This window comes from Sus scrofa, chromosome 14 (assembly GCF_054392235.1).
Source record: "Sus scrofa isolate SSC_HxYL_T2T_F1_AM1 chromosome 14, Sscrofa_HxYL_maternal_Yorkshire_Landrace_v2.0, whole genome shotgun sequence".
In the NCBI taxonomy this organism is placed as follows: domain Eukaryota; kingdom Metazoa; phylum Chordata; class Mammalia; order Artiodactyla; family Suidae; genus Sus; species Sus scrofa.
Genome location: NC_139396.1, coordinates 67848344 through 67872535, shown reverse-complemented (window position 1 = coordinate 67872535; position 24192 = coordinate 67848344). Strand labels below are relative to the sequence as shown.

The following is a 24192-nucleotide window of genomic DNA, read 5'->3' as shown; positions in this document are numbered from 1 at the left end:
TGTCTAGAAACGCCGGCGACCCACTCTGGGAGTTCAGCTGGACGACAAACGCAAGGAGATGCTGAAGAGGCACCCGCTGTCCGTCATGCTGGACCTGAAATGCAAAGGTCTGGCTCCCCTTGGTCTGGGGAGTCTCGTAGTGCCTGGGAGTACAGCCAACTTGCAGCTGCCTCCTTGCCCAGGAATAGATTCTAGTTTAATATTTCTGTTTTCCTTTGTTGTTCTTTGTGGAGTTTGTTTGATTTCCTACCTTCCAAATCATAACCCTAACAACATAGCAACAACACGAGACATATAAGGGATGCTTGATAAAACTTCACTTCTTTCTAAATTTGACAGGTTGGATACACAGAACAAGTTGCCAAGTATGCAGGTTTTGAGTAATATGACCAGCCTGCTTAATTTAATAAATATAACATTCAGCAGAGAATGTTTTGAAACTTGCTTTATACAGATAAAAGACCACGTAGTCAAACATTCCAGCAGGATAGGAGTTAACAGTTGGATGTAAGTTTCCTTCTCACCCCAGACTCCCAAACCCTGGTCCTAGGTCTTAACCCTCAAGGGTAAGCACTGTGACAGTTTTGTGTGTATTTTCAAGAAATCATGAAGTTAGAAGCTTTTATACAAGTGTATACTTATCGCCTTCCCCTTTTCTTTTTTGCTTTTTTCTTTCCTTTTTTTTTTTTTTTTTTTTTTGCTTTTTAGGGCTGCACCCTGTGGTCCTCTCTTTGCCTTTTTATAAAAATTTTTAAATTTTTGAAATAATTTTTTTTTCTTTTTTTTGTCTTTTTAGAGCCACACCTGCAGCATATGGAGGTTCCCAGGCTAGGGGTGGAACTAGAGCTGCAGCCACTGGCCTACACCACATTGACAGCAATGTCAGATCAGAGCCGAGTCTGAGAGCTACACCACAGTTCATGGCAATGCCAAATCCTTAACCCATTGAGCGAGGCCAGGGTTCAAACCCTAAACCTCATGGTGCCTAGTCAGATTTGTTTCCTCTGTACCTTGATGAGAACTCCAATATCAACATCTTAACCACAGTACAATTATCAAAGTCAGTGTTAATTTTATCAGTACAATACTATTAACTGTAGAACTTACTCATATTCCTGGCTTTTCCATTAATGTCCTTTTCCTGTTCTAGGATCTCACATTGTGTTTAGTCATTGTGTCCTTTAGTCTCTTCCAGTCTTTCAGGATGGTGACACTTTGGAATATGAGGCTTTTTTTTTTTTTTTTTTTTTTTGGTCTTTTTGTCTTTGTAGGGCTGCACCTTCGGCATATAGAGGTTCCCAGGCTAGGGGTCAAATCGGGAGCTGTAGCAGCTGGCCTACACCACAGCTCACGGCAATGCTGGATCCTTAACCTACTGAGTGAGGCCAGGGATCCAGCCTGCCTCCTCATGGATACTAGTTGGGTTCGTTAACCACTGAGCCATGACGGGAACTTCGGAAGAGAGGTTTATGTATCATGTAGGACTCTCAGTTTGGGCTTGTCTAATGTTTTCTCCTAATGAGACTGAGGTTGTGCTTTTGGGGAAAGAATTACACAGATGGTGGTGTCCCCCGTCATATTTTATCTGGGGTCCTAGTCTTATTACTGGTGATGTTAGCCATGATCACTTGATCACTTCCTGTCCATGTTGTATTGGTTAGAAATAGAGTCTCTAAGTCCAGTCCACACTCAAGGAGAGAGAAATAGCAGAGAATTTGTAGACCCTCTGCTTTTCTTTTTTGCTCAACTATAAATTGCCATTGAGTTCTTTTTGTAGTAAAGATCTTGATAATCTTGTTGACTTTCCTTCCTATAATTCCGTTGATTTTCTTCTAAAGTTTAACTCTTTTTTCTGATGTTTAAATGATGTCTTCTTTTCGTCCACCCCTGCAGATGACAGTGTCCTGCACCTGACTTTCTACTACCTCATGAACCTCAACATCATGACAGTAAAAGCCAAAGTGACAACCGCCACAGAGCTGATCACCCCCATCAGTGCAGGGTATTGGGCAGGTGCTGCGGGGGGTGGGCCGTGGGAGCGGGTGCAGTGGGAGGCTTGGTGCCAGGCTGGTCTCAGTTCCTCCCTCGTCTGGCTCTAAGGAAGTTTACAGCCACACTGGCTTCTGTTGCTCTGAAGTCCTGGTACATCACAGGTATTTAGAAAGCACACACTGACTTGAATTAATGAGGTCCTCTTACTGCCGAGCAGATGAGAGAAGTGACTGCAACCTGTTGTAACTTGAGTTGGTGGGGCGGAGCACCAGCTTTTTACAGCAGTGGAGAGTGGGAAAGTGTGAATGTAAAAATGAGACTTGGCAGACCTTACCATGTTGACAGATTTTAGGATGCTCTTTTCCTTGTCTCTTTCTGTCCCAAGGTGCTGGGATTTCACTTTGCAACTCAGTTCAGTCCCACATTGTCTTTACCTGAGTAGTGGGAGGAAGACTGGTGGGTCCCCATGGGGGTTTGGAGGAGGGTGCACAGAGGCACAATAGTGACAGCCACAGGTGGGGCATCCCCAGAAAGGCCCGGACAGCTGCCACTTGTTCCACAGCTAGCATGGGAAGAAGAGAAGAGGACTGAGTGGGCCTGGGGGTGAAATAGGCCCACCTTGCCTGGCACTCATCCAGGCCCTGCCCCACCTGCTTCTCCTGAGCTCTGCCCTTCAGAGCTATGTACGCACCTTTGGCCAGGTTACCTGGCTTCTGAGTCTGTCTCCTCACTCTGTGGTCAGTTATTATATCCCCTCCCACAGTGCCTGTGGGATCAGGTGAAATGCTTAGCATAGATGAAGCACTTGGTAAATGAAACCGTATTTGTCTGGTGTCTGATGGGGCAGGGGCCTTTCTTACGGCTGCCTGATGGTGACATGTCCCTTGGGTTTTCAACCCTGTCCTTTCAAGCCATGCCCCCTTCAAGCTTCATCCTTCATCCCTGTGCTGAGAGTCCAGCACTCTGGATGGAGTTGATCTTGTTTGCACCTCACCCTGGCAGAGGGAGCCCAGGGCTGCCTCTTCAGAGCACCCAGTTTCCCTGCTCAGCCAGTGCTCCTGGTCCAGTGAGCTGCTCAAGGCCACATGAGGGCCCTGACCATGGTGGAGCTCCTTGTCATGAGTGTTCTGCCTGCTCACTCCTCAGATGCCCTGAGCCACGGGGCTGCAGGCTGGCTCCATTGTGCACTGAAGTCCACCCCTTGCTGGGTGTGCACGAGCAGTGGTGGGGGCGGGATGGCAGACTGGTTACCTACGCCGCCCCACACAGCTGCATGTGCACCTGAGTCTGTTTCTCCACTCTGTGGTCAGTCATTATATCCCCTCCCAGGATGCTGTGGAATCTGGACAAATGCTTATTAGTGAACACCTTTGGCAAAGGAAGCCCTGTTTGTCATCATCAGATTGTTTAACTCTGACAAGGTGAGGAATCTGAGGTTCTGAAGAATATGGGGCTGCCCCACGGTCACAGATAGCTAGGAGAGTGATGATTTGAAGCCAGCTGGGCCTTTGTGCCATGGTACTACACTACTGTCATTTTCCTGGCCCCCAAAGAGGGATGAGACCCAAATGGAAGTAGCACTCTAAAGCCCGGATTAGCTCTTGAAGGGCCTTTAGGTGTTGTCCAGCTCATCTACCTATTACAGATGGAGAAACAGGAGTTCAGGGACATATGTCCTATTATTGAAGTCCTAGGCCTAGACTTCAGACTCTTAGCCCAGAGGCCTTTGCTTAGGTCTGGGCTCCTTTGGCCCCATGGAGATACCACCCATGTATGGTTTTATTTACTAAAACAGAGATACTTAAAAAATTTTTCAATGTGGAGTTCCCGTCGTAGTGCAGTGGTTAACGAATCCGACTAGGAACCATGAGGTTGCGGGTTCGGTCCCTGCCCTTGCTCAGTGGGTTAAGGATCCAGCGTTGCCGTGAGCTGTGGTGTAGGTCGCAGATGCGGCTCGGATCCTGCGTTGCTGTGGCTGTGGCGTAGGCCGGCAGCTACAGCTCCGATTCGACCCCTAGCCTGGGAACCTCCGTATGCCGCGGGAGCGGCCCAAGAAATAGCAAAAAGACAAAAACAAACAAACAAACAAACAAAAACAAAAAAAATTTTTTTTTCAATGTAAATGCAGTATCACACTAATTGCTTAATATCATCCAATATCCAGAGTTCAAATATCCTTGATTTTCTCATAAGTGTTCTTTGTTAGTTTTCTTTTTACAGTTTGGGTTTTGAATTTGGATCTTTTTAAGATCCATATGTTGCAGTTGGACAGGGTGTCTCTCGAGTGTCTTTCCATCTGGATGTCCCGCCATCTTTTACTTATTGAGGAAAATAGGTTGTTTGCCCTGTAGGTGTCTCCCAGGCTGGATTTTGATGATTGCACCCCTGCAGTATAATTGAACAAGTTACTCCTTCCCCCTGTGTTTCCTGTAAATTGTAGTTAGAGACTTGATCAGATTCCTTTTTGGAGGGGAGGGCACATATGCAGGACCGCGCCAGAGATGTTGAGTGCTTTCATGACAAGACACAGGCTGTCTCTATTTTTGAAATGTTAGTAGCATTGACAGCTGTTGCCAGAATCTTAGTTTATTAGGAAATTCATTTTTTTCTTTTTGCCACAACTGTGGCATGTGGAAGTTTTTCATGGTTAGGGATCAAACTGAGGCCTGCGACAGCTTCAACAATGCCAGATCCTTAACTTGCTGCGCTTCACAGGAACTTACAAAATTCTTGTTTCTAATAGAATCTTTTTTTTTTTTTTTTTTTGCTTTTTAGTGCCCCACTTGTGGCATATGCAAGTTATCAGGCTAGGGGGTTGAATCAGAGCTACAGCTGCCCACTTACGCCACAGCCACAGCAACTGGGGATCTGCGCTGCATCTGTGATCTATACCACAGCTCACAGCAACACCAGATCCCCGACCCACTTGAGTGAGGCCAGGGATCAAACCTGCATCCTCATGGATGCTGGTCAGGTTCATTCCCGCTGCGCCACAAGGGGAACTCAGAATCATTTTAATCAGAATTATATCAACCTTGCTGCATTTTCCTCAAGAAATTCTTCAAGAAATGAATTCCATTAGGCCATTTTAGTTCATTAATTTTTTCATTAAGGCATTAAATTATTTTTAATCATTTTCCAGTTTCATTTTACTGAGATATTTTAAATGTCTTTTAAAATTCTACAACAGGAGTTACCGTCATGGCTCAGTGGAAACAAATCATATATATATGTGTGTGTGTATATATATATGTATGTATGTGTATATACATAAAATATACAACAAAGATTTGAGTATTTGAATAGTTTCTTAAGTAGTTAGATTTTTTGCCTCTAGCACTTCATAGTGTGATCTTAGACAAGCCATATCTTTCAAAGCCTTGAGTTTCCCCTCTATAGAGTATATGTAGCCTCTTATTTTTACCAAATTCAGTTATTCTGAGTCTCATATTGTGGATGAAAATCTATCAGGAAGATTAGATTCTCTCATCAGGTTTTGTCAATTTAGAATCCTAATCTTGGGACTTCCTATTGTGATACAACAGAAACAAATCTGACTAGTATCCATGAAGACACAGGTTAGATTCCTGGCCTTAGTGGGTCAGGGATCCGGTGTTGCCATGAGCTGTGGTGTAGGTCACAGACTGGCTCAGATCCTGTGTTGCTGTGGCTGTGGTGTAGGTCAGCAGCTGTAACTCTGATTCATCTCCTAGCCTGGTAGCTTGAGAACTTCCATATGCCCTGGGTGCAACCCTAAAAAGCAGAAAAAAATGAAAGAATCCTAATCTTGTGCAGTTTTAGCTGTTCTGTTTTATTTTGGTTGATTCAGGGTATTAGTTACAGTCACTAAACATTGGCTAAAAAAGGGACAATTCTGATTCATTTTCTAGCCAGGTCTCTGTGTGAGCCAGCAAAGGGGGTGGGGTGGGGGTGGGAGGGCCAATGCAGGGAGACTGTGGGTAGGACAGAGAGCAGGGGATGGCTGGAAGCTGCCACTCTCTTGGTGTGACATTCCCAGAAGCCTGAGGGGGCTCAGAGCAGCAGGAGCTGCTGCCTGCTCCTGTAGCTCATGTGCTGTTCCTGGAAGGTGAAAGAGAGCCCCCATTGGTGAAGGGAAAGAATGGGCCTAGTCCTTTGTCATCAAATTATTCTCTCCACCCACCCCCACCCCACACTCTCTCTTCTCCGTTTGTCACATTTAATTACATGTTTAACTGTTCCAAGTGGGTGGCAGTGGCATCCCTGTCTCTCTCTGCTTATAGCACTAGGTCGCCTTGTCTCCAGTCTGTGATATATCTTTTTTGGGGAGTATTAAAGGGGACCTGTTTCTGTGGTAGCATGAAATTCAATAGAATGTGAAATAGACATAGCATCAGAGCTACACCCTGGTTCTCTCTAGGGGAGAAGGGGATCTGTTTTGCTCTGATGTAAATTCCGATTATTCCTATTTCTGGTGTCATAGGGCTTTGCTCCCCTGAGGAAGATATCTGGTCACCATATAAATCTTGAAGGGATAGGTTTCTTAAAAAACTGGGGTTAATGGTACTACTTTCTCAGAGTTCCCACTGTAGCTCAATGGATTGGTGGAGGCTCAATGGCATCTTGGGAGTGTTGGGGTGCACGTTCGATCCCTGGCCCCTCACAGCGGTTTAAGGATCCCGTGTTGCCACAGCTGCAGATTAGGTCATGACTGCAGCTCAGATCTGGTCCCTGGCCTGGGAACTCCAAATGCTGTGGGGCGGCCAAAAAAGAAAAAGAAAGAAAGAGTACTACAGTCTCTGATGGAACAATGTAAATCTTGACTCTAGCGCTTTCCAGCAGTGTGATCTTGGACAAGCCATATCTTTCAAAACCTTGAATTTCTCCTCTATCAAGTGGAAATGAAAATACTCCCTACCTCACTGGGTTGTGAGGATCTCGTGACTTCAGGCATAGCAAGGGTCTGGCCCTCAGGAAGCATTCAGTCAATGGCTTTGGTCACCAGTGAGGGAGGGTTGCTGTCCCCAGATGCCTGTGTCTGCACTGAGACAGGGGGTTGGCTGGCATTCTCACTGCAGTCTTTTTCCCTCTTCCAGTGACTTGCTGTCTCCTGACTCAGTCCTAAGCTGTCTGTATCCTGGGGATCATGGAAAGAAAACTCCAAATCCAGCCAATCAGTATCAGTTTGACAAAGTTGGGTGAGTCAGCAGCCTTTCCTCCTCTCTCAGCCTCTCTGCTTCTCAGTTTCTCCAGTGGCTTGAATCCCAGAGCTGGAGACCTGTTAGGGCCCAAGACCTTCTGAGGGCAGGGGATGCAGCGGGGTGGGGTGGGGGGACACTCCATTGAGAGAAGGGAGCACGTGGCCTTTCCTACTTAAGACACCATGGAGCGAGGGGAAGGGTGGAAGGATCGAAACTGGGAATGTCATAATAAAAATGAGTAACATTTTAATTCTCTGAGAATTAAGATTTTTAAAATATTCTGTAAATTGGTAGATTGATGAAGAGATCAAGTACACTGCCTTTTTCTTGAGATTCGCTAATGAGTTGAAGGCTGCCAAGAGAAAAACAGAAAAGTGACTGTGGGAGAGAAGAAATTCGCAGACAGGAACTGAGGAAGTCAGGAGGCTTTGCTGGCAGCCCGGCCATGAGCATGGCTGAGCCTCCGCGACTGTTCTGCTTGGGGGGATGAGAGGATGGCAGAGGGATGTATCCTGGGAACACTGCAAAATGACTTACAGGTCATTTCATTCTGTGATCTTTTCCATAGCATCCTGACTTTGAGAGACTACGTACTTGACCTAGGTCACCCCTATTTGTGGGTGCAGAAGCTGGGTGGTCTCCACTTCCCCAAAGAGCAGCCCCAGGTGTGTACACTGGTCTGGTCCACTGGGCTGAGGAGCTCTATTCCGGTCTTCTCATACAGACTCCAGGCAGGCTCTGGTGGTCTTTGGGACTTTAAACTAGCAGAGACCTATATTTAGGTACCTTTAGCCTTCACGCTGAGCCTGGTAGCCCCTAGATCCCAATAACTTGGATTCTTGCCCTGTGTACAGCAAGACTCCAGGTGCCAGAAGCGAACCCCAGTGGATCTGGCACCTTAGCAGAAGCCTTGCTTTCCTGTAGCCTCTCAAGAAACCCTCAGCTTGTATTGTTCCTGCTGGGACTCAGCCTCTGGCCTTTCACAGCAGGGAAACCCTGCTGTTCCTGGGAGGGGTCCACTTCAGGACATGGGTGGGCTGGGCTGCCACCAGCAGACAGGTCTGGGGAGGCGGGGGGGTGCCTGGAGGAAGGGATGGGTAGCACTCGTGTATGCCGTTCACTGTCATCCACAGCACACTGTGGTCGCTGACCACTCGCTGAGCGCCAGCCACATGGAGACCACCATGAAGCTGCTGAAGACCAGGGTGCAGTCCCGCCTGGCCCTCCACAAGCAGTTTGCCTCCCTGGGTAAGCTAGTGTGATTTGGGCCATGGTCTGAGAGCCACTCAGACCATAAAGGAACAAAGACGATGATAGAGCCCTGCCCTCAGATTTCTTGAATCCTGATAACAAGTCAGAGTGGCCTCGCTTCCTGGCTTTTGCTGAGCAGGGGTGTTAACTGGGCCTCTGGGGAGCATGGCAGGCCAAGCAGAGGTCTCCACTTCCCTCAGGACTAACAGAGATGTCCTGGCCCCAAGGAGGCCCAGAGCCTTTTGGAAGCCCAGGTTAGCAGATTGGCTGGGAGCACTCATCCTAGATTGGTGCACATCAGAGTTTGATGTGCATTTGATAGATATTTAACAAGAGCATAATTCATGCCAGGCAGCCCGTATAGCTCTGGGGGAAGAGCCATGAGCACAGCAGAGAGAGCCCTGCCTTGTGGTGCTTACACTCAGCTTAGGATGTCTAGGCATCTGTCCCATGGCCCTTGCCCAAGGCTGAGCCCTTGTGTTTTCCATAAGCTCTGATGAGGCTTGACCCGGGACAGGGGTTGACTGTGGGACTTGTCTTCATTTATTTGTTCTGTAAATTCTTGTCACAGCCTACCCTTGCAGGGGAATGAGGGATAAGATCTTTCTGATTTAAAAGAGCCACTGTTCGGAAAGGCTTTGGGTTCCCAGGATCCATCTGGAGACCCCGCAGTTCCTGGACTTCAGTGGACCCTGGTTTCTCCAGGGCAGCACTGCTTGCTCCTTATCAGCATTGCTGAGTTTGTTTTGTCCCAAGGTTGGATGATTGTCATCCTGGACAGCATTTACTGTGTTGGCATATTTCCTTATTGAAACGCCAGCAGGAATTTACCCTGGAGCAGTCCTCCTGCTCCTCTCCTCTAGAGGAACTGACACAGAACACTTCAGTAGTTCCTCCATCAAGGTCAGCTGTGGGAACACCCCTCTTGGCTATTTGATCTAATTAACAGTCATTGCTGCAGAAATACCATCACAGGTTTTGGCTACAGTGATGTTTTGTTCTCTGCCGTCCATCATTTGCATCAAGGATAAAGCACTGTGAATGCTGAATGCTGGTGCTGGGTGCAGCCAGAAGCACATAGCACTGGGTGAAGGTCCAGTTGGTGTGCCTTAATTCTTGGCACATGTTGACCTGGGTACCTACTGAGTACCAATTGTACCTGTATGGCTGTTAGGGCCATCTGAACCCTCTAGAGGATGCCCGTTACCCAGCTGTGGCACCTGATGTCTACCTGTGACACCACCTGCCTTGCTCTTTTTTAGAACATGGCATCGTGCCAGTTACCAGTGATTGCCAGTACCTCTTCCCTGCAAAGGTCGTCTCTCGCCTGGTGAAGTGGGTGGCAATTGCCCATGAGGATTACATGGTAGGTGGAGGAGTGACAGGCCACCCTTGCAATCCTGGAGACTGGGCCCATGTCCCCTTTCAGCCCCTGCTCTTCCACTGGAAGGGGCAGGGGATTTGACCAGAGAAGCCAGCAGTTCACCCTTTATCCATGGTGACTTTTAGGAGCTGCATTTCACCAAAGACATTGTGGAGGCGGGACTGGCCGGGGACACCAATCTCTACTACATGGCACTCGTGGAAAGGGGCACAGGTAATTGCTCTGCTGATCACAGTGGTTCTAGGCAGGAGGAGCCGCTAAGAATAAAACGTTCCCAGGAGTTGCTCAAAGGAAGGAAAGTTCCTGGAATCCTGCCTCAGGGACTCGGCTCAGTTGTGAGAGAGAGCACTCAGTGAAGGCTTGCTCTGCAGCAGTCACATCCGCCTTATCTCATGTAATCCTCTGACAGCCCAGGGCTGGTAATGTTCCCATCTTTGTCGCTGAGGAAAGTAAGGCCTAGTCACAAGCCCAGTGTGACCTCTGAGCTTGAGCTCCTGTCTAGAATCAGATGCCTGTTCTTCCTCATCTTCAGGGAAGGGCTGACACGTCACTCTTAGGTTGTGAAGTGCAGGACCCTGCTCCCTCTCTGCAATCTCTGCACTTATTCAGGAGAAATCCTCAAAATCTGTCCTGGGGAGTTCCAGTCATGGCCCAGTAGCTAACAAACCCCACTAGTACCCAGGAGGATGTGGGTTCAATCCCTGGCCTCACTCAGGGGGTTAAGGGTCCAGCGTTGCTGTGAGCTGTGGTGTAGGTCGCAGGCACAGCTGGGATCTGGCGTGGCTGTAGCTGTGGCATAGGCCGGCAGCCATACCTTTGATTGGGCCCCTAGCCTGGGAATATCCATAGGCTGTGGTTGTGGTCCTAAAAAGACAAAAGACAAAAAAAAAAAAAAAAAAAAAATCTGTCCTGGCATCTGATTGCCCAGGCTTCCTGCTGGAGCCACATGATACCACCTGTGGTGCTGTTGTCCTGCCCCAGGCCTCAGCACAGCCCACAGGACCTCACCCCAGGGGCTGGTGATGAGGCCACAGGGTGGAGGGAGTTGTCCATAGTTCCAGGACAGCACAGCATGTGTCAGGAAAGGTTGCACTCTGGATGTTCTCGTTTCTCTACCTCAATTTCTCCTGTTCTCTTTTACTTCATTTGTTTTTAAAAATATTGTGAGGAAATGAAATATTTCAGATACAGTTGAGGATCCTTGATCCCACTTCATTCTTACCTTCATTATAGTTGACTGATATTTGGAATTTTGCATTTGCTTCCTATCCCCTCCCCCTTTGTTGTGAGCCACACAGGATGTCCATCCCATCCTCTCCCCTTTTAAAAAATACTTTTGCCTTGGAGTTCCCATCATGGCTCAGTGGTTAACAAATCTGACTAGGAACCATGAGGTTGCGGGTTCGACCCCTGGCCTTGCTCAGTGGGTTAAGGATCCGCATTGCCGTGAGCTGTGGAGTAGGTCGCAGACGTGGCTCAGATCCCACGTTGCTGTGGCTGTGGTGTAGGCTGGCAGCTACAGTTCCGATTCAACCCCTAGCCTGGGTACCTCCATATGCCGCGGAAGTGGCCTAAGAAATGGCAAAATGACCCAAAAAAAAAAAAAACTTTTACCTCATCCCTAAACAATGTAGAGTACTGTTTTGAAAGGGCGTAAAATACGCCGCCCAAGAAATTGATAAAGTTGCAAGGGTGGGAAGTCATTGCAGGACATCACTTCTGCTTCCTTGTTGAGTGGAATAAAGCTCGGAACAAGTATTTTAGATTCATACATGGAATGAATGTGGTCATTTCAGTTTACATCAGATGCATTGTAAGATATGAAAGATTAAGAGTGAAATTTAAATAAGTGGACAATGATTCCAAACAGCTTCACAACTGTTTGATCTTAAAGAAAACTTCTATCAGAGCCTCAGTTTATATGTTAAAATGGGAAAGATCATATCCACCCCACAGTCATTATTAGGTTGAAATAAAATGTGTCTAAAGGGCTTAGCACAGTGCTTAAACTATAGTAAGTACTCAATAAATGTTGACTATTAAAAACCTTCACATAACAAAATACAAAAAAATAAAGAACAGGGGAGTTCCCATTGTGGCTCAGTGGTAATGAACCCAACTAGTATCCATGAGGATGCAGGTTTGATCCCTGGCCTTATTCAGTGGGTTAAGGATCCAGCACTGCAGGTAGAGCCCTAAATAAAGCAAAAGCGAAAAAAAAAAAAAAAAAAAAAAAAAAAAACCAGAATAGAAAATAAATTTGACTGATACAATGGCTAATATACAATATTGTTGAAAAAGAAAAACAGTAAGCCTTCACATAGGAAAATCCTTAACTTGCTGGGAAATAAATGCCAGTTAAAGCAAACTTCTGTTGAGGGAGTGAATAGAACTTTTGGCCAAACCCAGTGTGGACTAGACTCTTGGAATTCCACACACCTCTGCGTTTTTAAAGGAACCAGAGACATAGAACCTCACATTTTGCAACCTGGCAATTCCACTTTGGAGTATCTAGAACAAAAGTAAAGGTCACTTATTGCTAGAATATGCTCTGCTGCACTCAGATGAATATGAGACATCAGAGCTAGCCTCGGGTCCCATGGGGAGGGTGCCATGGCTGGCAAGCCAGGTCTCAGAACTGAGTTTTCCTCCTCTACCCGCCCCTCCCAGCTAAGCTCCAGGCGGCCGTGGTGCTGAACCCTGGCTACTCCTCCATCCCGCCCATTTTCCAGCTCTGTCTGAACTGGAAAGGGGAGAAAACCAACAGCAACGATGACAATATTCGGGTAAGGCCCTGCTAAGGGTGGTGGGAGGAGGAAGGAGAGTCTCCCTGGGGAGATGGGCCATAGCAGAACCTTCATAGCCAAGAGCTTGGGCACAGGACAGAGGGGCCTGCTGGTATTTGTAGAATTTGCTAGAGGCTGCATGGTATAGAAGAGGAATAGAGCCCAGACCCATCTCAACTCTTCACCTACCTTGGGGTCCACAGGTTCACCCCATCTATAAAACAGAAATAATGTGGAAGAGTTCCCTGGTAGTCTAATGGTTAGGACTCGGTACTTTCACCTTTGGCCTGGGTTCAATCTCTGGTCTGGGAGCTGAGATCCTACATCAAGGAACTGCACGCCATGGCCAAAAATAATACATAGGGATAATATTAATACCTCCTTTGAAAGGTGATTGTCTTGGGCTTCTGTGGAAATGTGAATAAACTCAGATGCACAGAAAGTGCTGGAATGAGATGGTGTGTGAACTCATTGCACCTGTGAATTATTAGGTCTGTGGATTTGATTCCATAGCTGCCTTACGGCTGTGGAGCTTGTTTTTAACCCAAACACCATTTGACTTGGATCTTATCTTGAGATTCCTTCTCTATATACCTTTGTCTTTTTGGCTGTGAAAGGTAGGGAAAGTTCTAGGTCAGGATCAGAAAGACCCATTGTCCTGAGGCTTCCTCTCCTCAGGACAAGCCAGTCTGGCTCCTTCTGCAGAGGCTCAGCTGGTCCGAAGGTGGTGCTGAGTTTGGGCTTTTCTACCCCGTAGGCCATGGAGAGCGAGGTCAACGTTTGCTACAAAGAGCTGTGTGGCCCCCGGCCCAGCCACCAGCTCTTGACCAACCAGCTGCAGCGCCTGTGCGTGCTGTTGGACGTCTACCTGGAGACGGAGAGCCACGACGACAGTGTGGAGGGGCCCAAGGAATTTCCCCAGGAGAAGATGTGTCTGAGGCTTTTCAGGTGAGGGGTGGGAGCCCCGGGGCTCAGGCCCCTCCAGTCTGGCCTCTCACAGGGACTTGGGACAGAGTGAGCCTGGTGTGGAGGGCACACACATTCCTGGGGGCACTTGTCTCCCATTCACAGTGGGAATCAAAATCCTGCGTCCAGGTTTCCTGGGGAGCGCTTGCCCCCTCCTTCCTAAAACTTGCCCTGTGACCCGTGTCCTCCAGTCTGGTCTGGTTGTTCCTCATGCACACCCCTAGAGGTGGGCCACACCGTGAGCAAAAGGATTTGGCTGAACTTTCCTTTCTCTACTTTCTGTGGGAAATAATATGTTTGCTTTGTGTGGTCAAAATGAGCTTTTTAAACTCTATGCACCCTACCAGTCCCCAGTGTCTGCTGTACTTCCTAGGACGCTCACATGTCTCTGAGGATTGCAGTTGTGGGCAGTTGGGTATCACAGGAGGAACTAGCTCTGAAGTAACACAAATGCAAGTGCAGGTCTCTGCTCTCCCACTCACCAGTGTGACCTTAGAAGGGTCACTTCAGCTAGGCTCGAAACCTTTCCTAAGGCCAAAATGGAATTATTACCTTCTAATTCATGATAAATTAGAGATAGTTCATGTAAAACTTCCAGAGTGGGTCCTGGCACAGACAGGAGCTCAGAAAGTGCCAGTAGGGAAGTTCCCATCATGGCTTAGTGGTGACTAACCCAACTGGTATCCATGAAGACATGGGTTCAGTCCCTGGCCTCAGTGGGTTAAGGATCTGGCATTGCTATGAGCTGTGGTATAGGTTGAGTACAGGCATTGCTGTAGCTATGGTGTAGGCTGGCAGCTGCAGCTCCAATTCACCCTATAGCTTGGGAACTTCCCATATGCTTCAGGTGTGGCTCTAAAAAGCAAAAAAGAAAGAAAGGGAGGAGGGAAGGGAGGGAGGAAGGGCCAGCAGGTCCTGCTGGCTTACTGTTTAGCGTGTGTCCACATGTGGCACTTCTAGCTGCCTTTCCTTCCACTTTGATGTCGGGTCCTTTATTTCCCTTTCACCCATTAACTCGTTTTCTTGTTCTTAGAGTCAGTTTCAAAACTCTGGAGTACATACTTCTCAGACACTCCTTCTCTGGGCAAGGAGTGGGAGGATTGGTGTCTGGGAAGGGCTGTAATTTCTCTCAGCTCCAGGACATCCCTCTGTTCCCTGTCAGTCTAAAAGGTGCCTTCCCCGCCCCTCACCTTCTCTCACAGCCAGTCCCAGCCCCTGGGGACTGTCCCAGCATCCTCCCACCTCGGTCTGGCACCTCCACCTGCCCTGGTTTGTCCTGCTGTCTTACAATAATCGGCTCCAGCCCCCAGAGTCTGCTGAGGGGCAGAGCTAGCAGCTAGATGTTGGTGTCTTCTAGAACTTGCTCTCCCTGGTGGGTCTGTGTGAGACCTCCCTCTTCCCCACCCTCCAGCTTGCTGTAGCACATTTCCAGGGCAGAAATTCTCACACAGCCAGTGTTTATTTTCTGTTTTCTAAAAGTTCCCGAAGGTCCTATTTTTCTGAAATGCTTTGTATGCCGCCTAGGCTGCGCTTCTCGGTCAGGGCATTCTGGAAGAGTGCTACTTTGGCTACTCAGACCGTTACTTGTGGGGTCTCCATCAGCCTATGCCTAGACTTCCCCAGGTGACTCTGCACCCTTCTAGTGTTGGGAAGCATATGACGTTGTAGTTATGAGCAAAGGTTTTGGGGCCAGAAAGGCCTAGGTTCAAATTGCAGCTCCCGCCTGTGTGATTAGGACCTGTACTTAGCCCCTCTGAGCTTCACATTCCTCATCCGTAAAACAGCATCCACTCAAGTGTTGTTGGAGGATGAAATTAAACCAGGTGGAGCATGTAAAGTGCCAAGCACAATGCAGGCAGAGTGAGCCCTCACTTAAGGAAGTGGTTGCACTGAAATAAACGTCTTTCTCTCCTCATCTCTCCAACCCACCCCACCACCACTACCACCACACACACATACAGTCATACACACACCCACCAACACACACTACCTCCCACCCTCCCACCAAGATCCACAGTGTCACCTTCTGGTTACCATTAAATGTCAGTCATAAGCAAACAAACAGAGGACCTTTAGCTGGACATCATTCACTGTGCAGTTGTGTGGAAGAGACCCCTGTGTGAAGCTTTGCTTGGAGGCCTAGAATTACAGCTGGAGCACCTAAGCTTCATGGGGTCCAGGCTTTGGCTGTGGTTGTCAGCCTGCCTGTGGCCAGCAGGCTTTGGCAGCAGACCAGGTTTTTTTGTTTTGTTTTGTTTTCACTTTTTAGGGCCATATCTGTGGCATATGGAGGTTCCCAGGCTAGGGGTCAGATCAGAGCTATAGCTGCTGGCCAACGCCACAGCCACAGCAACGCCAGATCCTTGACCCACGGAGCAAGGCCAGGGATAGAACCTACGTCCTCACGGATGCTAGTCAGATTAGTTAACTGCTGAGCCACGACGGGAACTCCCCAGACCAGGTTTTGAATTTGGGCTGTGCTGTGTTCTGACTGTGTAATGTTGGGCAGTTTACCTCCCTAAGCCTGTTTTCTTCACCTGTAAAATCTATGAAATAACAGAAATAGCATCTAAGAAGGAGGGAGTATAAAACACATGGCTCTTGGCTGACACATAGTATGGATTCTTTTCACAGCCAGACTCCTACCTACATGGGACTCTCCCTGCAAAGGAAGATTTTTTAAAAAACTTTTTAATCATTGAAAAACAACATGTTTGTTGTTAAACATATGAACAACAACAAACAGTTGTATAAAAAAGAGAGGTTGCCCTAGCCCTGTTCACCAAAGTGCTCGTTGCCATTGAAGACGCACATGAGGACATTTTTACAGAAGTGTTGTCACATCTTTCATATTGGTCTGCAGTCTGCTTTTCTTACAGTGTTCACTTTTTTCCTTAATATCTATGTAGTAGCTGTGCATTAATTGTAACTTACTTTATCAGCCCAAATGGAGTGGAATTAACTGATCTCCTGTCTCCTGTTTCTCTAGGGGTCCCAGCAGGATGAAGCCGTTTAAATATAACCATCCTCAAGGATTCTTCAGCCATCGCTGACCTCCCACTTAGCTATTGTCCGCCTCCAGACCCCAGTACTGCACTTCTTTCTGATCTGGCACACATGTGGCTCTTGATATTCTCCAAAGACAGGTTTTCTATTTGTAGCCTATTAAAGTGTCACCTGACCGAGTGGCCACTGTCTGTAGCTCCTTGGGGAAAAGGGGGGTGGTTTTACAGTCTGGAAGGGCAGGTGGGATCCAGGGCACCGTGTGAAAGAGCAATTGTGAACAGGCTTTCCCTAGGTGGCTGAGAAAAGCAGAGTACAGACGATTCTGTTTCTGCAGACAGATCCTGCCCTCTTTTTATTTATTTATTTATTTATTTTCTGCTTTTTAGGGCCATACCTGCGGCATTTGGAAGTTCCCAGGCCAGGGATCAAATCAGAGCTATAGCTGCCGGCCTACCCCACAGACATACCAACGTGGGATCTGAGCCACGTCTGTGACCTACACCACAGCTCACAGCAACGCTGTATCCCCGACCCACTGAGTGAGGCCAGGGGTCAAACCTGCATCCTCATGGATCCTAGTTAGGTTCTTTAACCGCTGAGCCACGAAGAGAACTCTGAGATGCTGCCCTCTTATCCACACTCATCTTACTTTGACAGGTCTTCATTGTCTTAGCATTTGTTATCCTAAGTCCCTGCCCTTCGCAGGTGGCAGGGGAAGCCAAGTCAACATAGTACAAAAAGCAAAAGCTCTTTTCTCCTCTTGCCCTCAAGGTCTCAGTCTTTCCACTAGACCTTGTCACTGTCTCTGATGGCCATATCCTCTCTGACTGCTGAATGTTATAAACATCTAACAGTGTGAAGAAAACAGACAAATACACCTCAAAGAAGAATTGTAAATCTTACAGGACTTCATCAAGTTGATGAGAGTGATGTTGGAGAGTCACAGGTAGAGCTGCTGTGCATGATGCCCTGGCAGAGTGAGACCATATGATAGCTGAGGAGACTTTCATGGCGATGACATGAGGGATAACTTGAAAAATAATGGATTAGGAGTTCCCGTCGTGGCGCAGTGGTTAACGAATCCGACTAGGAACCATGAGGTCGTGGGTTCGGTCCCTGCCCTTGCTCAGTGGGTTAACGATCCGGCGTTGCCGTGAGCTGTGGTGTAGGTTGCAGACGCGGCTCGGATCCCGCGTTGCTGTGGCTCTGGCGTAGGCCGGTGGCTACAGCTCGGATTAGACCCCTAGCCTGGGAACCTCCATATGCCGCGGGAGCGGCCCAAGAAATAGCAACAATAACAATAACAACAACAACAACAACAAAAAGACAAAAAAAAAAAAAAAAAAAAATGGATTAGGAGAAGTCCTGTGGAAATAGGTAACACCCTATAAAATGTTTGCAAAATTACCTCCTTTATAAATCTGCAGAAGTCAAACAAAATGAAAGCTAGCATAGAGTGTTCTTGGCAGGTTTGTCAGAAAAATTATTCCCTGCCCTGTACCCACCAAAAGAAGTCAATACTCAACTAATGATTCATTGTAAGAAATAAGATGTGAAAATACTCAATTATTACACAGGTGCAAGTATAACCTAAAATTTGCTAACTACAAGGTGAAATGCTATTTTTTTAGTTTTATTGAGATATACTTGACATATATATATATATATATATATATGTAAAACATTGTGTAAGTTTAAGGTGTACAGAGGGATCATTTGATAAACTATATATTGTGAAATGATTACCACAGTAAGGTTAGTTAACACATCCATCACCTCACATAGATATTTTTGGTCAGGGTGTGGGCATGGGGGTAAGAACTTTTAAGATCTATTCTCATAGCAGCTTTCAATATACATAAATTTTATTTTTCCTTATAGTCCCTATCAAGTGGTTTTTTTCCTCTCACATCATACTTTGAAGTTTGATTCCCAGTATACATATGTTCACTCTAAGTGGAATTTTATGATTACCCTTGGATAACATGTGCCTCTGGTATAAAAGCTGTTTCCTCCTGTCCTCTCAGCTGATCTGAGAGCATCCCAGTGACAAGGATTTTCTGAGGCAGATCTTGAAGGCTCCTAGTCCCACCAGGGCCCTGCACTTTATAGATGGAAGCCTGAGCCCAGTGAGAAAAGGAGAATGGCCCCTCAAGGGCTGTTAAATAACCACCATGCTCTGCCTCTCCTTCCCCTCCGTCCACACCATCCTGTGATTCCAGAGGTAGATACTCTCCAGCCCAGAGTCCTTGAACTTTATTGTATGTGAGAGTTTCCCATCCTGGAAGCAGATTAGAAACATTCCCATGGGAGTTCCCGTTGTAGCCCAGCGTTATCAAAACCAATTGGTACCCATGAGGATGAGGGTTCAATCCCTGGCCTCCCTCAGTGGGTTAAGGATCCAGCATTGCCATGAACTATGGTGTAGGTCGCAGATGCGGCTCAGACCCCATGTAGCTGTGGCTGTGGCTGTGGCATAGGCCAGCAGCAGCTCTGATTCAACCCCTAGACTGGGAACTTCCATATGCCACGGGTGTAGCTCTAAAAAGGCAAAAAAGAAACACATTCCCACACCCCACTCTAACATTCAGATTCAGTTGACCTAACATGGGCCAAGGAAGTGTATTTTTAACAAACTCCCCAGGTACAAATTGCCCTAGTCTGTTTTTTGGAGGTCGCTGTACTTTCTTTCCTCATTTTTCTTGGTGACTCCTCGCATAATGCAGGAAGGCCTGATTCTCTTCTGTCTTCTGTACCTTGGACAGCAGCGTGAACCTCTGAATGCTTCTTTCTCTCCCCAGTGTGAGATTTGTCTTTTCCCTGACCTACTTGCCTGGGACTCTGTCTCTGCTGGCATTCCCTTGGTCTGGCCACCTTCAAGCCTTGTATCTCACTGCCTGTGCTGAATGAGATTGAAATGGGGCCTAAAAATAGTTCCTTTAATGGCCCCTGCATTGCAGCCTCCACTCTGTTCTTGGCTGGAAGGCAGCCAAACTGACTCAGCACAATAGCTCATCTCTGAGTGCTGGGACAAGGTGGTGAAGACAGATTGTGAGGACTGGGAGGAGGCCCTGCTTCCTGAGCAGAGAATGTCAGAGCCTATCACCCTCCAGAGGAGATTTTTCCCTCTTCAAAGGAGTAGGCTGAACAAAAGAATCCTTTGGACTTAAGTAGTGTTTTAAAACTAGTGAGAAGCCCAAGACAATCCAGCCCCTTTGAGCCAATTAACTGAGCCGTTGGTGCTGTTGGTGCCTCTAATGAGCAGATGAGGGGGAAGGGGTCTGGATTGGGAGGACTTTAAGCTTCCTCCTCAGCTAGAAATGACCTTTGCCTTCCCTGGGGCGCATCCTAGACTGCAGCCCCTAGCTGTCATCCTCCCACACCTGGGGGTCATTCCAGGTTCCTTGCCTTTTTAAAGCTACTATCCATATTCTTGATTTCTCTATTTCTTAGTTTCTCCTTCCTCTTCTTCTCAACTTGCCCTCTCCTAACTATTTTCTCTACAGATAAATCCAAAAGACCCCTTTTATTTCAAGGGTGTTTCTGCTGATGACTCTGGGGACACAAAGGTTAAAGCTCTATCCATGGGATGGAGTAGAGCTGCCAGGCTTCCAAAGGAACTCTCTCCCTGTCCATGTGGCCCCAACTTTGCCCTTTCCATGGCATCCAGCAGCCTCTGTATTGAGAACAGGTGTTAGGCATCTGCTATGGGTCAGGCCCTGTGCAGGTAATGATTTTACAATTCACTGTCCTATTTAATTACAACAGGCCACCAAGGATCCACATTCCCTTCGTGTTTACAGATGAGGAAACTGAGGCTCAGAGGGTTAAATGACCTATCCATTACTCACAGGGTTTTTGAGCTGCTCACCGAGGGTACAAGCCCAGTGGGTTCTGTCTGCCTTCAAAGCTTTCCTTTCCACAAGCTTCAGGCTCAACACAGCTTCAGGCTGACACTCTTGCTGGGCCGTATATTTATTTCAGCAGCACAAGTTCACCAAGAGTTAGAGCTTAGTGTCAGACTGACCATCTGGGTCCTGAGCAACCATGTGACCCTGGACAGATTGCTTGAATCACTCAAAGCCTCGGGGATCCTCATCTGCAACTGGGGGTGTCAATCAACCTTTTTCACTGGGTGGTTGTGGGGATTAAGAATTAACTCTCTCTTGGAGTTCTTTTGTGGCACAGTGGGTTAAGGATCCAGTGTTGTCACTGCAGGCAAGTTTGATCCCTGACCTAGGAACTTCCACATGCTATGGGTGTGGCAAAAAAAAAAAAAAAAAAAAAAAAAAAATCAACTTTCTCAGCACTGTATCCAATACCTACCTAGCATTATTTAGCGAAGAGGAGAGATTCTTGTTCCTGCCCTCCAGGTTTCAGCCTGAAGAAGGGCGCCTCTTGGATGAGGAAGGCCTTTCATGCCTGATGACCTTTCCTCTGCTGAAGGGTTCTCTGGCCGGGGAAGCCTGGCTCTCCTTGGGCCTGGCCCTCCTCACCAGCAGCATGTCCATCAGTCAGTGGCTAAGGTGGGCTCTGCCCTCAGCTGGCGCCAGGCTCTCATGACATGTCACTCACACTAGGCCAAGCATAACCTGTTAGCCAGACCTCTGTTCCCTGCTGTCTGTGGGCCTGTGTCCTGGTCCCCACCAGAGAGTCACTTCAACTTCCTGGGCTCTCTCCACATCCTGTTCTAATTTGGCTTTCTCTTCACCTCTGCAGGTAACCCAAGATGGGAAAGGAGACCCCAGCACTCCCAGTGGGTCTGGGGGAGGAAGACCCTCAAAATACATTTGTGGAATGAGTTGAGTGGATTTGGGATCCCAAAATATTTCAAAGATGGACCAAATCTAACAAGTTGAAATGTAAAGTCCTACAGGAAGGACCTAAAAACCAACCACTCATCTGTGTGCTGGGATGTAATAACGTCTTGAATTAAAATGTGATCATTTGGGGAGCCTTTTTCCCATCGTGGCACAGCAGAAACAAATGTGACTAGGAACCATGAGGTTGTGGGTTCAATCCCTGGCCTCGCTCAGTGAGTTAAGGATCTGGCATTGCCACAAGCTGTGGTGTAGGTCACAGACAGCTCGGATCCAGCGTTGCTGTGGCTATGATGTAGGCCAGCAGCTACAGCTCTGATTTGACCCCTAGCCTGGGAACCTCCATATGCCACAGGTGCTGCCCTAAAAAGCATTTAAAAAAAAAAGTGATCATTTTATGTGAGTTCCCCTCATGGCTCAGTAGTAATGAACCTGGCTAGGATCCATGAGGACTTGGGATCAATCCCTGGCCTTGCTCAGTAGGTTACGGATCCGGTGTTGCCGTGAGCTGTTGTGTAGGTTGCAGACATGGCTTGGATCTGGTATGGCTGTGGCTGTGGCTGGCACCTGCAACTCCAATTTGACCCCTAGCCTGGGAACTTACATATACCATGGGTGCAAAGACTAAAGGTCATTTTGGAGTTTCCTTATGGCACAGCGGGTTAAGGAGCCAGCATTGTCACTGCTGTGGCACAGGTTCAATCCCTGGCCTGCGAACTTCTGCATGCCATGGTCATGGCCAATAAAAAATGTGATCATTTTGATGAACTACTGGTTTAAAATGCCTGGTGGGGCACTCATCCTGGCAATGCTGAGAGCCAAGAGACACTTCAAAATTACACTATTCCTTCTCTTATTCCATAGGATCAAATTCCACAGGACCAGTAGAATATTTACTTCCCTCTGTATCCAAAAGAACCACTTGTAGGCTACATATTTTCTATTTTCTAATTTCATATACATTTGTTTTGTTACTAAACTTAGATCATAGTGTACAAATGGTTTTTTAATTTAATTTTAAAACCAAAAAAAAAAAATTGGCAATACACTCAAAAGTTAGAAAGTGGAATTCCCCCCCAAAAAAAGAAAGAAAAGAAAGTGGAGTTCCTTGGTGGCCTAGCAGTTAAGGATTCAGCATTGTCACTGCTATGGCTCATGTTCGATCCCTGACCTGGGAACTTCCATATGCTACAGGCCAAAAAAACATATGCAAAAGGGAATTCCAGTGGCAGAGCGGGTAAGGATCCAGAGTTGTCACTGCAGCAGCTTGGGTAGCTGCTGTGGCATTGGTTCAATATCTGACCCAGGAACTTCCAAATGCTTTGGGCCAGAGCAAAACAAATAAGAAAGCCTAAGAAGTGAAACACAGTGAAAGGTTTCACTGCCAGTCTTATCCCCTCCACCTGCCTAGTTCTCATCTCCCTCACATATAGGCAACCAACTTGCTTAGTTTCTTTTGTATCCTTTCAAATTCCTTAAGCAAACACAAATTATTTTTCCATTTTTACATACAAACATCATAGTATATACACCCTGATTTTTTTCATATCTTGGATGTCTTTCCATATCGATACAGAGTTATGAAAGTCCCTCATTCTTTTTCATAGCTGTGTAGGATTCCATTGAATGGATGTATCATTATTTATTTAGTTTTATTGATGGATGTTTGGTTACCAGTCTTTGTTTTAGTAACTTGTGCACAGTCATTTCACATGTATAATACATCTGTGGGTCAAACTTTCAAATGTAGAAATATCAGAGTAGAGGGTTTATGTATTCTTCATTTTGAAGAGTATTTCCAAATTCTCCTCCATGAAGGTCATACCAAATTATGTTCCCACCAGCCAACGTATGAGAGGTCTTGTTTCTTCACAACCTCACCAATAAATGTTATCGAACTTTTTTTATATTATTGAACTTTTGGATCTTTGCTGATACAATAACTAAAAAAAAATTGCATTTCAATATAGTTGGTTTTTTTTTAAGCAAAAAGGAGAATGAATTGACCCAGGTAACTAAGAAGTTCTGCAGACAGAGGATGACTTCAGGCACAGCTCGATTCAGTGTTCAGTGTCATCAGGACTTTAACACTGACAGTAATTCCAGGTGCTTTCTTCTCTGCTGCTATTTGTTCCAGGGTGGCCTTAGGTAGAGCTTCTCTGTACCAACAGCTCCCACAGTAGCATGGAGTTGGTTCTCATTGGATAAACTTGCATCACATGTGAGTCTCTGAACTTGTCACAGAGGCCAGGGGGATAGCAGGTGATCAGCAATGCCTGGAACGTGTGCGTCTCTGAGAACTGGCTACATGGGGTCACCTGAACTACATGGCCTAAGTTAGGCTTCTCTGGCTGCTGTAACAAACTACCGCAAAACTTGGCTTAAAACAACACACACTTGGAGTTCCCATTGTGGTGCAACAGAAACGAATCCGATTAGTATCCATGAGGATGTGGGTTCGATCCCTGGCCTCTCACTCATTAGGTTAAGGATCTAGCGTTGCTGTGAGCTGTGGTGTAGGTCAAGTATTTTAATCTGATGCTGCATTGCTGTGGTGTGGCTAGGCCGGCAGCTGCAGCTCCAATTCGACCCCTAACCTGGGATTTTCCATATATGACAGGTACAGCCCTAAAAAGGAAAACAAACAAACAAAACCAAAAAACACCACACATTTATTCTCTTACTATTTTGGAGGCCAGAAGTGAAAAATGAATTTCACTGAGCTAAAGTCAAGATTTTGGTAGGACTGGAGGCTCCAGGAGGGAATCTATTTCCTTGCCTTTTCCAGAGCTAGCTTCCTGTCTTCC

At 46.9% G+C, this 24192-nt stretch overlaps 1 long non-coding RNA gene across 14 annotated transcripts in view; it reads left to right on the top strand.

Annotated features, from left to right (window-relative positions):
• THOC5 (THO complex subunit 5) overlaps positions 1–16744 on the top strand; it is a 38348-nt gene extending 21604 nt beyond the window's left edge. For 9 of the 14 annotated variants that reach the window (XR_002338805.2, XR_014825848.1, XR_002338803.2 and 6 more), the window contains 10 exons: positions 8–107; positions 1894–2002; positions 7068–7169; positions 7741–7837; positions 8306–8420; positions 9686–9789; positions 9933–10020; positions 12478–12593; positions 13351–13541; positions 16549–16744. This is a non-coding gene — a long non-coding RNA (THO complex subunit 5). Of the gene's footprint in view, positions 1–7; positions 2003–4010; positions 4098–7067; positions 7170–7740; positions 7838–8305; positions 8421–9685; positions 9790–9932; positions 10021–11258; positions 12594–13350; positions 13542–16548 lie in introns of those variants that run through there. The other 5 variants (XR_014825853.1, XR_014825854.1, XR_014825855.1 and 2 more) reach the window with 5 other exon arrangements.
• Positions 16745–24192: the final 7448 nt, after the last annotated feature.